This window comes from Zonotrichia leucophrys, chromosome 1 (assembly GCF_028769735.1).
Source record: "Zonotrichia leucophrys gambelii isolate GWCS_2022_RI chromosome 1, RI_Zleu_2.0, whole genome shotgun sequence".
Taxonomy (NCBI): domain Eukaryota; kingdom Metazoa; phylum Chordata; class Aves; order Passeriformes; family Passerellidae; genus Zonotrichia; species Zonotrichia leucophrys.
The window spans coordinates 107,581,067-107,595,305 of record NC_088169.1 but is presented as its reverse complement, the minus strand read 5'-3'; the positions used below and the strand labels follow the sequence as shown (position 1 = coordinate 107,595,305).

At 37.9% G+C, this 14,239-nt stretch overlaps 1 long non-coding RNA gene across 1 annotated transcript in view; it reads left to right on the top strand.

The window, feature by feature from the left end:
• Positions 1-10,890, top strand: part of LOC135443213 (uncharacterized) — a 37,000-nt gene extending 26,110 nt beyond the window's left edge. The window contains exons 2-3 of the long non-coding RNA XR_010438892.1: positions 10,334-10,554; positions 10,671-10,890. This is a non-coding gene — a long non-coding RNA (uncharacterized LOC135443213). The remainder of the gene's footprint in view (positions 1-10,333; positions 10,555-10,670) is intronic.
• The last annotated feature ends 3,349 nt before the right edge of the window (positions 10,891-14,239 follow it).

Below are 14,239 nucleotides of genomic sequence, written 5' to 3'. Positions count from 1 at the left end.
CCACAATGGGAAATAAGCAGAAAAATATCATTGCTTTTGGTTTTTTTAAAACCTTTTGTTTTTGTTTTTTCCAGTAACAATTTGCAATTTTGGCACTTACACAATTTAATTCCTTTCTTCTAAGCTTAACATTTTATCCCCTAGTATTTTCATCTACTCCTGATTTTGTATAAGCACAACATAAATCCATCATAAATCAATGTGTTTATGCAGAAAATAAATAATAGCATTTTATCCTACATGAAAGTTAAGGAAAACACAAAGCAACAATAGATGAAGATGCGTGTTCTTTCAACACATTCTTTGTTGCAACTTCATTAAATGCAGTCAAGTATCAAAAGGAAAATAGCATGAACTTCTTATCAAGAGCTTTAACAAAATCCTCAGAAGACATGAAACAACAAATGATGAAACTGAAATGCAATAAGTGAGCATTTGACTTACGAATTAGTTATTCCAAGATGAAAGGCTAAACACATTAAGTAAAAACTGTGCTGGTCAGGAATATAAAATACCAGGAGGAGTCTTAGGCATCCAACAGTTGAGAGTGTGAGCCATAAATCTTTATTAGGATTTACATTCACACCATGTGCTGGACGAACTCTAGGCCCAGAGCCTGTTCCCTTCTCTCTGTGTGTCATTGGGGAGTGAGTTTACTAGGATTTTTGGTGAAATTCACTGTGGTTTCTTAAGGACTCTCTTTGCCACTGAGATGGCCATTCCATTCCCAGCTAATGCACTTTTCCATGGATTCTCCCAGCCTCCCACACCTGCCCTGCTACTTTTAGGCCATCACCTTGCCCATTTGCAGGGAAGCATAATGGAGCATGTCAGGAAAGAGTGGAAGGCAAAGATTTTCCAGTTTTATAACGCATGTTTCAGCTGCTGCCCTCACTAGGAGTTTGCTGGCATTTTTTTGTGTTAGTTGTAAGTTTCAGTTCAAAACCGAGCCTTAGGTTGTTCCAAAAATGGGACTCATTTCCCTTCCAGGACCAGTCAAGAACAAAGATGTGGAAGGTGAATACAAGTATAGAAAAAGTGGGGAGAGAGAAAGAGGAAATCAAAGGTTTGTATAGGAGAGGGAAGATGAGTGGATGTAAGCTCCTGCTTCAGTAAACACTCTGGCTCTGCCCTGGGGTTGGATTTGAGAATGAGGTTTAAAATTTAGAATCTGTTGAAGCATTTTAAAGCAAATGAATGAGTGAGATCAAATTTATAACCCATCCTTTCTACTGGAATAAGTTTATGCATTTTTGATTTCTTGCAGCTGAAGAAGAAAGTCCTGAGGGTAAAAATTTAAGCTTCAGAAATATGCAGAGTTTAATAGTTGCAATAATAGGCCTTTTTCCTGAAGGATCTGAAATAGAAGCATTTAACTTGCTAGAAAGTAATTGCAACCTTCAATTATGTCACAAACACCCTTTTTATTTAGCTCATGCAGTATTTTTACTTGACTTTTTCAGTATTAATAGCTACACAGTGGAAAGGATCTGTAGGAAATGCAGCTTGTTTTTGAAAACTTGAGGGATAGCAAACAATCTATTATTGGAGCAAATTCTCCTGTGCCGAAAACTTAGGAAAAATATCAAAACTATTTACTAGCAGACGAAAGTGTTCCCTTTTTGCAAGATTTTTAGCTTTTTCTCAGAAGATCAGGCTTCTTCTATACTAAATACTTTTGCTTTCTTTAAGAAGGGTGGAAAAGTTTATTACATGTTTGCTGCCTGCTGCTCTTCTGTTTGCAATAAAGCTTCACTAATGAGCAGCAGTGTTCTCCAGCCAGAGCTGCTAATGAGTCTTTCAATGTTTGGTGGCTGAAAGTCCCTCCTTGAGAAGCACAGCCCATAAAGTGCCACTTGTGGCAGGACTATACCCAAAGGGAAAGTAAATAAGGGTCTGGGTTTTATCCTAAACCTCCAAAGGTAGCAGTGCTTGATTGATGCACGTGGTAAAACTGAGGCTGGAACTAAGGGAATGGCTGGTGTCAAGATGAAAACAGAAGTGTGGTTTTATGAATTGAAGTTATTACTCCAAGCTACCAAGGGTTTTGTAGCATTGTACTTGGCATGAAACAAAATGGGAAAGGATAATTGTGGTTATATGGTTAGTCTCTGCACCTGGACTAGTATAATCTTCTAATACCCTTATTTTCAGTGCAAAATTATCTAAAAGTATTATCATCTTTTCTTTGTCACCTGGCAAAAATATTTGGGCTTAATTATGATCTAGGGAATTCAAACAAACAGAAGACCTGGCTATTTTTGTTTATGGCCCTATAGGCTGCATATGCAGTGAATAAATCAAAAGCTCTGAAAGTAAACTACAAATTTTAAAGTGAGATTTAGTATGCTATCTTTTAAAAAAATGTCATGCTACTTTATTGGTGGTTCTGTATGTCCTGTGGTTCTTAAAAACGGAGATTAATCAGATTGTTTCCTGTGTTAAATATGTTCTTAACTGGTTGCTATGACAATTGTCTTCCATTTTCTTCCTTCCTTATGGGTTTATCTCTTTTTGATTCTGTAGAGGGAGCTTGTCAAGGTAACAATTAAGAAGTTTCTCTGGGTTTTTTTCCCTACTTCAAGGACTTGGTATTTTGAAAAATAAAACAAAAAGTCATATTCAAATCCTTACATTTCCTTACAGTGTGTCTATTCTGATTCTGCCTTTTCAGCTGTAATGAAACATACAGGATTTTAGTCTTTACAATGACATATGCAATAATTATTCACATAAGTGAAAAGAAATGTTTTTGTTGTCATCAATTAACCCTCTAATGACTGTAAAAATATTTATATAGGAATTTACTCTAGAAAATACCACATATACAGAGTCCACAGTGCCTGTGCAGAATAGTTTAAGTTGCTATCTTATACAGCTGCCCAGCAGGATTTTCAGTGATGGGATTATGAAGAGAATCTTGCAGAAATCTATTTTTGAAAAGTATTTGACAAAAAGACATTGTAGCTGGAAGGAAGAATGAAGTCTGGCTTTGCTGAGTCAGATCTTCTTGTTTCTTGGTCTCATATGTTGGAATTGTGGCCACATTGATGTTTGAAGTCTTAATTTGATTTCTCTGAAAGCTCTTGAAACAATTCACCTAAATAATTTCGTGGGCATCTTTTTGAAACTTTTAAGAGAATGGTAAAAGCAAGAAGAGGTTTAGTCTGTCCTTTCTTGTGGAAGATAGTGTCAGATTCACAATTCTGAAGAATGATAAAAAAAGGGTTTTTTAACATTTCCTTCACCCTTTCTGTTTATAAATCTCAGCTGTGCATTTGTATCATTCTGCTGTTCTTTTTATATTTCACATGATCTTTTAAACTCAGAATAAGCTAGCTGTTCTTTGTTGTGGAAATTTTCTTTACTGTTTTTCTTTGTGATCCTTACCTGACCTTCCTTAGCATCTTCAGATTCAACTTCTTCCTGCAGACAGCTGAGAACCATTGAAAAAAGAAGTAAACAAGTGTCATTGAACATCCAATACAAATGAGCTGGGAAGTGTGTCTTGTGCACTAAAATATTCTTACCTTTATCATACAAGTTTCACTTCAGCTCTGTAGAGTCTGGGTAATTTGCTACTTTTTCCTGGATTCATTTTCCTCATTTGCCTGAGAAATGTTTAGGATAAGGACATAAGAATAGTCATCCTGTGTAATACTTCAGTTCCATGAGGTAACGTTTGACACTGACCATTTTATGTGAATTGAAGGGTGCAGTAATTACATTATGTGCAGAATTTCTTCTCAAACTCTGAAAGTTTGTGCCTGAAGGACTACCTGTGTCAGAGGCTATTTCTTCTCATACAAGGTGAGAGAATTTCTTTCTGCCAAGAATTTGACCTGTAGGAGGCATCTGAATTTTCAACATTCACATCATCCTGTTTCAGTAAGTCCCACACCTTAATGGGGAACAAGGATTCTTTGTTTTGCATTTTGCACATAATACCTACATTCCTTGTTCTTATGTAGGAAGATATTATACTTTCTTCAGAACTTTATTAATGCCACCCATGATTTTATTGATTGCATCTTCTATTGTTTTTAATTTTTCCAACTCATAAGTCCTAGATGATTAAATTCCTTTCACACCCATTTTTGCTCCTGCCCAAATCTTTATCTCTTTCATGTTACTCTTTCCAGGCTACAGATGATCAGAACTTTACATAATTTCTAATGCTGTGTATATTACAGATTTATACAGTTATGCTCTCTTTTCTATTTATTTGGTTTTTTTCCACAAAGTGACAAATATTATCTTAAGAACTGCTATCCCTCCAAGTTTTCATTCCTAATTAGTAATAGGTATCTTAGAATGGAACATTTCATATATCAAGATAGAATTATTTTTGTGCAAGGCTTTGTATTTACCTGTCTTGAATTTCAACTGCCATTATTATTAGCTATTTGCTAATAATAATAGCTATTAGATATTTTTAGCTATCATTTGGTTCATTAAATCTTTGTATGATCATCCTTAATAATTTAGCATCATCAAAAAATTTTGTCATGGCCTTTTCCCAGATCACTTCTGAATGTGCTGGAAAGCAAAAGACTGTGGACTTTCCCTGTGGACTTTTCCTTTGCTGTGAAAACTTCCCATTTGCTCTTACCTTTTTGCATTCTTTTGAACAATTATTTATCTATAGAAATTTTTTTTCTCCTATTTCATGATTTTATATTTTCCTTTGGAGCCAACAGTGAGAACTTTTCTGGGAGCCATGAAGATCAGCATTAACAAAACCTTTTTTTGCCATATGCTTTTCACTCCTTCAAAAAATCCAACAGTCTGTAAGTCTGGACTTCCCCTTCAGAGGGTGTGTTGATTTTTCTTTTCCTGTTTGTGCAGCAGTCCATCTGTTCATTCTTCTACTTCTTTTCCTGGCAGGTTTATCAAATTGAAGTTTCATAGATGTCAGATCCTCAAATCCTTGTGATATTTGGCCACATCCCAGTAACCCAATGGGGATGCTAAGACATTATACAATAGTATTAGTAGCAAGGGTATTTTATTCTTAAAATTCCACCTAGAGTGCTGCCGAAGGTGCAGCTGAAGAGCCTGACAATTTGCTGCTGTTCATTTATTGTATTCAGTTCACAACCTATTCTGTCTGCACTTTAAATTGATTCAGAGCTTCTGCTGAGAAAGACTAGAGTGAGATCCAAATCCCAAAAATTATTATAAAAACCAAAATGCATAAAAATTAATTTAATGTTTTAAATCTTACCTTATATTTTCCCAGTTCTGGCCCAGAGATGTTATTCACATATTTCTGCTTTAGTATGTTTTAGGAAAGGATCTATTGTTTTTGTGATGATATGAAAGAACCAATGATCTATGTCCTCTTAAAGTAGCGTAGGTTTAATACAATATCTCTTTCTCAATTCTTCATTTTAAGGAGTCTTTTACTAGCAGTTTACCTGAAAAAAAAAATAGGGCTTGCAGATGTTTACATTAGTGCAAAACAAAGAACGAGTGAACGAGTGCTTCTCCATGTTCATATTCTAGTAGTTAATCTGTTTGTGAGTGGAGCTCAGCAATGCTGTGTGTCTCTTTCTCAGATTTGTAGGAGAAAGGTGCATCACAGATACTCATTTTGTGTTCATATTGTTCCTCACATGGTGTTTTTCAGCCCAGACAGTTGTTCTCAGCCACTTGGTAAACCCAAGAGAAAATGGGATTCCCTCCTCTCAGTGGAAAAGAATACATTAAGTTTATTTTCAGCAGAGTTTGGCACACCTTTTGAGTTACATGTCAAATATGAAATGTGAAATATTTCTATTCAGTATTTCATGTGAAATACAAAATTTCACATGAAATAGTGTCTTGCCAATTTTCCTGCATGACCAGCAGAGGCTCTCTGGATTTTACAAGTTGCTTCCCAGGCTGGGTGAGCCCCTTGAGGGAGCTCCTGTTTGGCACCAGAGCAAGATAACACCCATGAACCAATGAGTTTTATACACCTTTCTATGAGCACAGGTCATTTTGCCATGCTGGAAACTACAACATTGATTCACAGAATCATGACTTAGGCTGGAAAAGACTTTTAAAGATTATCTAGTCCAACCCTGCTCTCTTGAGAGTTGAAGTCAAGGAAGACTAGGTTTTTATTGACACTTTAATACATAAGAAAATTTATTTTAGTAATACAGTTTCTTGCCTGTGTCATACAATAGTTGTGTTTTTCTGCTTCAAAGAAAGGTTAGATTTTCTCACAGCTGTTTTCTGTAATTGAAAGGCTCAGATTTTAAGAAATGTTTTATTTTTCTTTTGCTGTAGTTAAATTACTCAAATTGACACCTTTCAGAATATATTTCTCCTATTTGAGTGTCCTGTGGTAGTTCTTTGTTTCGTGTGTGAGCATTAGCCCAGATTTACTGTAGACGTTTTAACAAAGAGTAGGCAGCTGTAGCTGTGCCTTTCTAATGTCAAACAATCTCTGTCAGCATGCCTGTTCTTCCTGTATAGATTATTTTAGTTTGTGTTTGGTTTTCTGTGGAGCCACAAGGGATATAACACTATCCCACCTGCAATGTCTAAACCCTTACATAGTCAAGTTTCTCAATGTGCCTGTAGAAAACCAAAAGATGCAAATCCCATATTGGAAGGCTGGCACAAATAAGGTTGGTTTCCACAGCACAGCTTTGAACAATTCTAAGTATTCCTGTCATGTTGCATTTTACATAACATTGCCATTATAGACGGAATTCATTTAGACATCTCAGAGGTGAACATAATGGATGTCATGATGAGGAATTAGAAACCATTAGGAATGCTTGCTGGCCCTGGTGAGATCAGAAATACAAAGAATCAATTAATAGCTCTGCCAGTCAGTCTATCGTGCAGATCTCAGTAAGGGAGATAAAGCATTTTTGTCCAGGTAACAATCACATCTCCTCTGGGATGGCCTGATAAAAATTCTGTTTACATGTTTCTTCTTAAATGAACTGTATGTTTCACATGCTTGCTTTCTCATTACTTCCCTAATTAAATTTTTAAAAATCAAAGCTACCAAAAAAAAGCAAAACCACACACAACCCTACCCCTCAAATAGCAAATTTTCCTCTAGAGGAGGTTTCCCCAGTCTGCACATGGCTTCTGGTGAGTTGGTGGGTTTTTGCTGTTGCTGAGTCTCAGCCTTCTCTTGAGACCTGAGGCCAAGTAGGAAGAAGGAGCAGGACTTGTGCTTTCCTATAATTTGCTCAGCTAAATCTGGACTTCTCATGATTTGTGAATCACAGCTCTGTAAATAGACAGGAATTGTGCTTGCAGGAGAGGGAGCAGCTCCTGCCCCTGCCCTGCTTGCAGGAGAGTGGGATCACAGAGCTGGGAGACAACTTCCCACAGAGCCAAGTCAGCAGCCAGAAGGTATCAGGAGCCTGTTTTTCTGGGGAAAATAGGATTGTAGCCCCTGCAGGGAACAGGACATTTAGCTGAGTGCTGAGGTCAGCAGGAGCTGAGGAACAGAAGCAGGTACTTTTGAGAGAGATGAGAGGCTGCAATCACAGCTGACTCCCAGGAGAGGCCCTTCCAAAGCACCTGTGTGATGGCACCTAGGGCACTATTCCCCCAATGACTGCAAAGTGAAAAACTCCAATTCACATCCTAGAAAAGGCAGTACCCACATAATGGCTTCCTAAAAACACCTTTTCTCTATACTCTGATTCACACACTGCTTCTTGTTTAAAATGAAAGGCAAGTTCATGATAAGCCATGAAAAAGAAGTTAAATGGTGTGAGAGATTTACATTTCCAAAGCAAATTATGGTTTTTATTTTTTTATACACTTAGGAACCTCTTCAAAGTGTTCCATACAGATTTTAAAAGGAGTTAGGTCTGTATGTTGATACTGAAGTGGCTGTGCTATTCTCCCTCTCTTCCTTTGGCCATGCATAAGTATTTCCACAGTTGAAAAGCATCTTGAAGTGATATCCAGAAGCTTGACATCTGTGATGCTCTCTGATTTGTCCTTCCAAATCAGGGTTTCTCAGCAGGGCAAGATGGTTCTGCAAATCTTGCCATGGTATTGAAATCTCTAAGTACTAAAAGCTGAGCTGTGAAGCAGAGACTGTTCAGAGGATGGATGTCTTATGTTTTTTTGTTTAATCTGATGTGCTGAATCAAATGGAGCTCAGAATGATGTCCTTATAAATCATACCACAGTTCCCCCCACTGCTGGCAGGTGACACCTAATGCTGGTGCAGTGGTTGGGTTGGTCCCTTCCTGATGCTGCAGGAGCTCTGCCCAGTGATGTTCACATCACTGGAAATAACTTTATGCAATAGAATGTCATTTTGAAATTAAGGAGGAAGGTAAATTTAGCTTTAAGCTGGAAAAAAAATCATATTGTGTATAGATTTTTCTTTAGAGTGGGATTTTTAAAAAAAGTAGGTCAGTATACTTCTGAAATACTAGTGTAGTTCCCCTGCAGAACCTTTCATAGCAGCGTTTTTTGAGGAAATTTATAATTTTTTTCACATTGGATGGTACTTTTCATCATTATCACTTAGAAGAATTCATAAGCATTCATGGCAATCAATAGGAAAACTCATTTCAACTCCCACTCTTTGGTAAATGGCCACTTGCTAGTGTAGGAAAAGGAAATATTTATTTTAATCTTGTTTGTTGGCTTTCAAATAATCACCCTGGTAATATTTGAAAGTGACTTGCAAATCTTAATATAGCAGTGGATTTAGGTGGTTAATCTTGAGGATCTATATGAAAGCATCAATAGCTATTCTTCAGCCTTTTACTGAAAACTTTTTTCCTCCTTTTTACTGTAGGTATGAAAGATTGACCTAAATAACTCCTTCATGGGAGGCTGTAGAATGTGGGACATGCAGTGCCCATTGCAGCATTTCTTAGGTACTCTGAATTGAATCAAATAAGCCTCAAAGACCAAAACAATCAGATATGCTCTCAGCCCAAATAATAAAATGAAAATGAACTCTAACAACATAATCAAATATCTTGCCAGAACAATTATAAAAGGAAATACTTTTTCTTTGAATTGCACATTTCACTCTAAAATACCTTCACTTAGAATATTCCAGTGGTGAGTATCCTAGATTCCACCTTAAAACTTTCATTTTATCTTTCTCTATGTAGGTTATAGAGTGAGCAGCACTGGATCAGAAGTCTCGTTGTGCATATTAATCTGAGGGGGATATTTTCACTGCTCATACATGGGTTTTGAGGCAATGATTTAAACAGGGGTGGGATTTTTCCTGTGTCCTCTATGGGCAGTTACTATAATTGCCATGAACTTGGCCAGGTGTAGCTAAATAATGTTTCAGGCAAAGAACTAAGAGCAAAGCTTTTTTCACAATAATTTCCTGGGTGAGGTTCAACAAAATGAAAACTCATCAGAAGCCCTGCTGGGATTCCATCAGCAACCATTTATTTGCAGTTGCTGGTACACCTGCTTACACAGTAATAATACACCAGTGAGTTAAGTTGCTGTGCCAATGCAAATTAGCTTTATTTTGAATCAAACACTAGATTTTAAAAAGTATGATGAAATAAAAAACCCTCTTCTGTAATGCCACTAGATGCATGCAGGAGACTGATGGGACTCAAAAAAACCCCCAAAACCTGCACATTTATTCTGGCCTTTTCTTTTGCTGCTGTTTTGAATGCTGATATATCCCATAAGAGTACCTAGTCTATTTATAGGATGTATCTGGAACATATGTTTTCCTCCTCTGCTATAACTAGATTTTCTTTAGCCAGAGCCTTGCCATCTGTGATTTTTTTTTTCAAAGTTAGTCCTGTATTTCAGTCTGGGGATATACTGTTCAAAGTGGCCTTCTCTGTTCATTTAATACTATCTGCCCTTACCCTCAGATAGATTGTGATTTTCATACAAGCAGCATGTCCTGTGTGTGCTTGTGTGTTTGCTGATGCAATTGTAAATCTTAGAAAAGAACCTAACATCAACAATTAATTTCTCAGCACCATGGGCTGATTTCTGGTGTTTGAACTCTAAGTACTTAAAAAAACAAATCAGAATAAAATAGGAGCTAATTAAAACGTAATAAAAACTTATTTTGTGTATTGGCATTACCAAGGTATCATGGGAGAATCAGCTGCTCAAATCTCACTGAAATTCATCCTCCCCTTACAGTCCTTTGAAAATCTCAACCTGTGCCAACAAGCACTCAGCAATCACAATGAGGTGGGGGATTTTGAACCTGAATAGAATAGCAAGAATTCAGATGTCAAGCTATGTAACAACAATAGAGATCTAAATTTTATCCTGTATTTCAGTCTTCAGCACGTTTCAAATTTATTCAAACATTCTTTTCCCCTAAGTGCTTTTCCTTTGTTTCCAGGAACCAAGCACAGATCCACCCTGGATTCTGCCAGCGCAGCTATTTCAGTCAGGAGTGTGAAGGCAAAGCTGTGGTGACAGAAGAGCAAGCAAGACACTTGTTCTGGCACAGAGGCCCCTGGCATCTTGTGTGAGCACACACGGAGGGTAACAAATGCTCAGGAAGCATCAAGCTCTCACAGAGCTCAGTCAGAGTGAGAAAAGCCCTTTTTGCAGAGGGACGTGAGTGCTGGTGCATTAGCAGGACTCTGTCATGCATCCCCACGAGTCTGGGGGGTAAAATCACGGAGCTCTGTCATCACCCCTGGATTTTGAAGCCCATTTTTTCTGCTCCACAGACACCAGCTCATTCCAGAATGGCTCTTGAAGGAATCTAGGTTTGTTCCAGTGACAGGCTGGGTCACTCTTCATGAGCACTTTCCTGGAAAATACAGATGAGGCTGTCAGGTTTTACCTTCTCAAACTTCCAATACCATCCTTGCAGACTCTACACTCATGTATTTAATTTTTTCTCATGAAAATATCCTGAATTACTTGTTAAAAAAAAGAAAAAAAAGACAAAAATCCCTAAGACAATGAAAAATCCCAAGCTGACCTTCCTTTAGCAGGGGTTTGAACTAGCTGATTTCAAGAGGTCCCTTCCAGCCCCAACTGTGCTTTGGTTTTGTGCCATGCTCTCTCCACCCATATATAAAAGTGTATAACAGAACAATAAAACTGCTGTTCTATCCACTCTGGAATGTTTTTTTCTCTTGATGGCAGGACTAGTGTAGGGTTAGGCGCACTATGGATTTGAAGGCAATATAAGCAAGTGATGCAGAGTGATAGCAGCTCTCTGACTTCAGGAGTAGTGCAGAGACATTCCTCTCCCATTTTCCTTTGTGGTGTTCCTCAAGCTGTGACAGCTTGTCACTATTCACTTCTTCTTTGTAAAGGTAAAGCTCTCAGATGCTACGGATGTTGGTTTTGTGCTGTTCTTTTAGTCCTACTAGGAAACTGCAAATGACCTCAGTGCTGATTACCCACGTCAAAGAATCTGGACCTCAATTTATATTCAAAATCTGCCCACAGAATAATAAATTTTCCATAGCTAAATAAATAAAGGGTTTGCAGTGTGTGTGCAGATTTTTTTTCTTTCTTGTATCATCAGGAAACCAAGTGAACCACAGGACAATTTGTGTTTTGACCCGGTTTCATTTTTATGCTGCTGTCAGAGAGTTCTTGATTCCATGGGAAAACCATTATCATCACCTCATGGCAAAGATGAACTGGGACAGTTTCTTCTGGCTGGGGCTATAAGCTTCCCTCATTTGGCAGACCGTGGTAGAGTTTTCCCTCTGCACACCAAGATACTGAATACCAAGTTCTGACCCAGTGTTGTGTCACTTGTAGTCAGCAGGCTGGATCCCATGTTAAATCTGTCAAGCCAAAATAATAATTTTTAGGACACTGGATATCCTTTGGTTGGGTTAAATTCTTCAAGGAAGCAGCATGCTTGGCTTCCATCCTGCCTTTCCCCCAAGTGCATTACTCAAGCAACAGGAATATTTTTAGCTTAGGAGATAGACAATTATAAACATTTTGACAATAAGAAGCAAACGTTATTCAAAAATGTCTTTGGCTGTATTGGTTGTCTCCAGATGAATTTTTCCAGGCTTTTTTGTTTCCCATGGAAGGTATGCATGCACCAGAGAGCATGTATCCATAAAAGGTGAGCTCCTGAGGGTGATTGTAGCTCCTTTGTGCTGTCTCAGGAGACCTGTTTGGTAAAACCCCTGCATGATTTGTTTCTTTGTTCTTGCCCTTTATTGTACACATTTTCAGTATTCAATAAAAGTCTATTGCCATAACTGGTTTAAGTAAAACATTTGTATTCAACTAATTAAATAAATTAATTTGACAACATGGTAAATTCATCAGCTTTCATTGTGTTCGGGGATGTTAGCCATGGAAAAACATCAGCACTCACATGCTGTTTTTCCACTAATTAATGGACCTAAGGACAAAATAGTTGGTGAGATTGGCAGCTGGATCTAAACTTTTTAGGGTTTGTCACCTGCAATCATAAAATAGCCAGCTTGGTGAAAATAAAAATAAAAAAGTCTTTTTCATGCTCATAGTTCAAATGAATGGAACAGTTCATCCCAGAATTGTTTGCAAAGAATGGGAGTGTCAGAAAAATTGCTATTGCAGCTGGAAATCCAAAGGCAGAATGGACCAAAGTTGAGTGAGTTCCTCCCAAGTACGGAGCAAAGAGAAAAATCTGCTTGGAAATCCTGTATCTCCACTGACTAGAGACATACTTTGTTGGAGATTATAAGCTGAGCTGAATCTATTTGTACAAATCTGAACATGTTAACAAAGAAATTTTACAGGTATGTTTAGGTTAAGATTGATTATATTTACAATAGCTCTGCTGGCCATCAAACAGGTGTGAGGTCTGTGTCTTAATGTAAAACACTTGGCTAGAATCAAGGCTTGACAAACCAAACAAAACAATGGCAAAAAAATGACAGACAAAGCATCTTCCCCCTAGAAAGAACAGACAGAGCCACCTGTGGGTGTGTCTGGGTTTTTTCATGCCTTGTTGTACCTGTATGGTCAGAATTTAAGATGTAGGGTAAAATCAAGCCAGGATAGCTGGGTGAACGGGAACAAACTTCTCTCACTGAACCCCTACACTGATCCCAGGGTGGGGACTTGACTGACAGATTGCCTGTTCCAAAAATGAGAATTATGTGAAGGATGACAGCTGTAGCTTGGATGAAGGATGAAGTTGTAGCTTCATGAGGTGAAGGGCTTCAAGGAGTCAGAGAGCAACAACCAATGTAAACTCTTGCTTTACAACTTCATGGAAATTAGAAATGAGCTCATCTGGATCGAAAAATCAGGCACACTTTGTAATTAGGATTTTTAGGGTTGTGACCATATTAAGGAGCCAGACACAAAATATCTCTAATCCAAAAGGAATATTTTCATGCTTCTGAACCAGATTTTGGCAATAAGATTTGAGGAATAGGATTTAGTTCTAGATTGGACCCAAAAAGCTCCATCTTTTTGAAATATTAAGTGGGTTTTTTGATGCTTTGTCTATTTAATGCTCTTTCAAAGAAATTTAATGGTAGTATCTCAGCAAATTGCTGTCCGAAAGTAAATTCAAGGTTTGGGTTTCAATGTGTTGATGAACAGAACATATAAAGGTCTGGCATAGCTGCCTGAAAGGGAGTGTGCATCCACTACACTAACATTGAATGTTTTAAATAGCACATGAGCTAGATGAAGCAGATAGGGCCTGGCGTTCGGAATCTCGTGATGTTACGGGAAGACAGGGCCCCTGCCCCCTTAGATAAGAAAATTAACATAGGAATGTAGCCCACCAAACTGGATTCCGGTAACTTTCCACTTGCCCAGGTAACTTTCCATCCCCTACTAACCATAGATGGTAAAGACAGACCCCCACCTGACGTAGAAGCCCCTTAGACTATAAAACCCCACGGGAAGAGAGAATAAAGGCCTTTGATCCTCCACCATATTGGTGTCCGCGTGTTTCTTAGGCCCGAGTGACCCTGGGGAATGGGTCACCGTGCTGTCTCCTGAAACCAGGCCGCCTGCCTTGTATCAGAAGGCAACAGCTAGATGAAGCTAATAGTTCATTTTTAGAATCTTATAGGCAATGAAATAGTAAAAAAAAACCCAAAACAAAACAAACCAATTCAATGCAGTTTTAATGCACATATTCCGCTGATAAATGCCCTTGCACATAATACTTCCAAGTGATTTAATGACAATATTGCTCCTGCTATGTTTTACCCTTCTGAAAAGTTCTCTTTTTTTCACATAAGACTATTTAGCATTAAGCAAGAAGTAAACAATTGAAATAATCCCTTTGTTCATGTGTGTGAAAGTG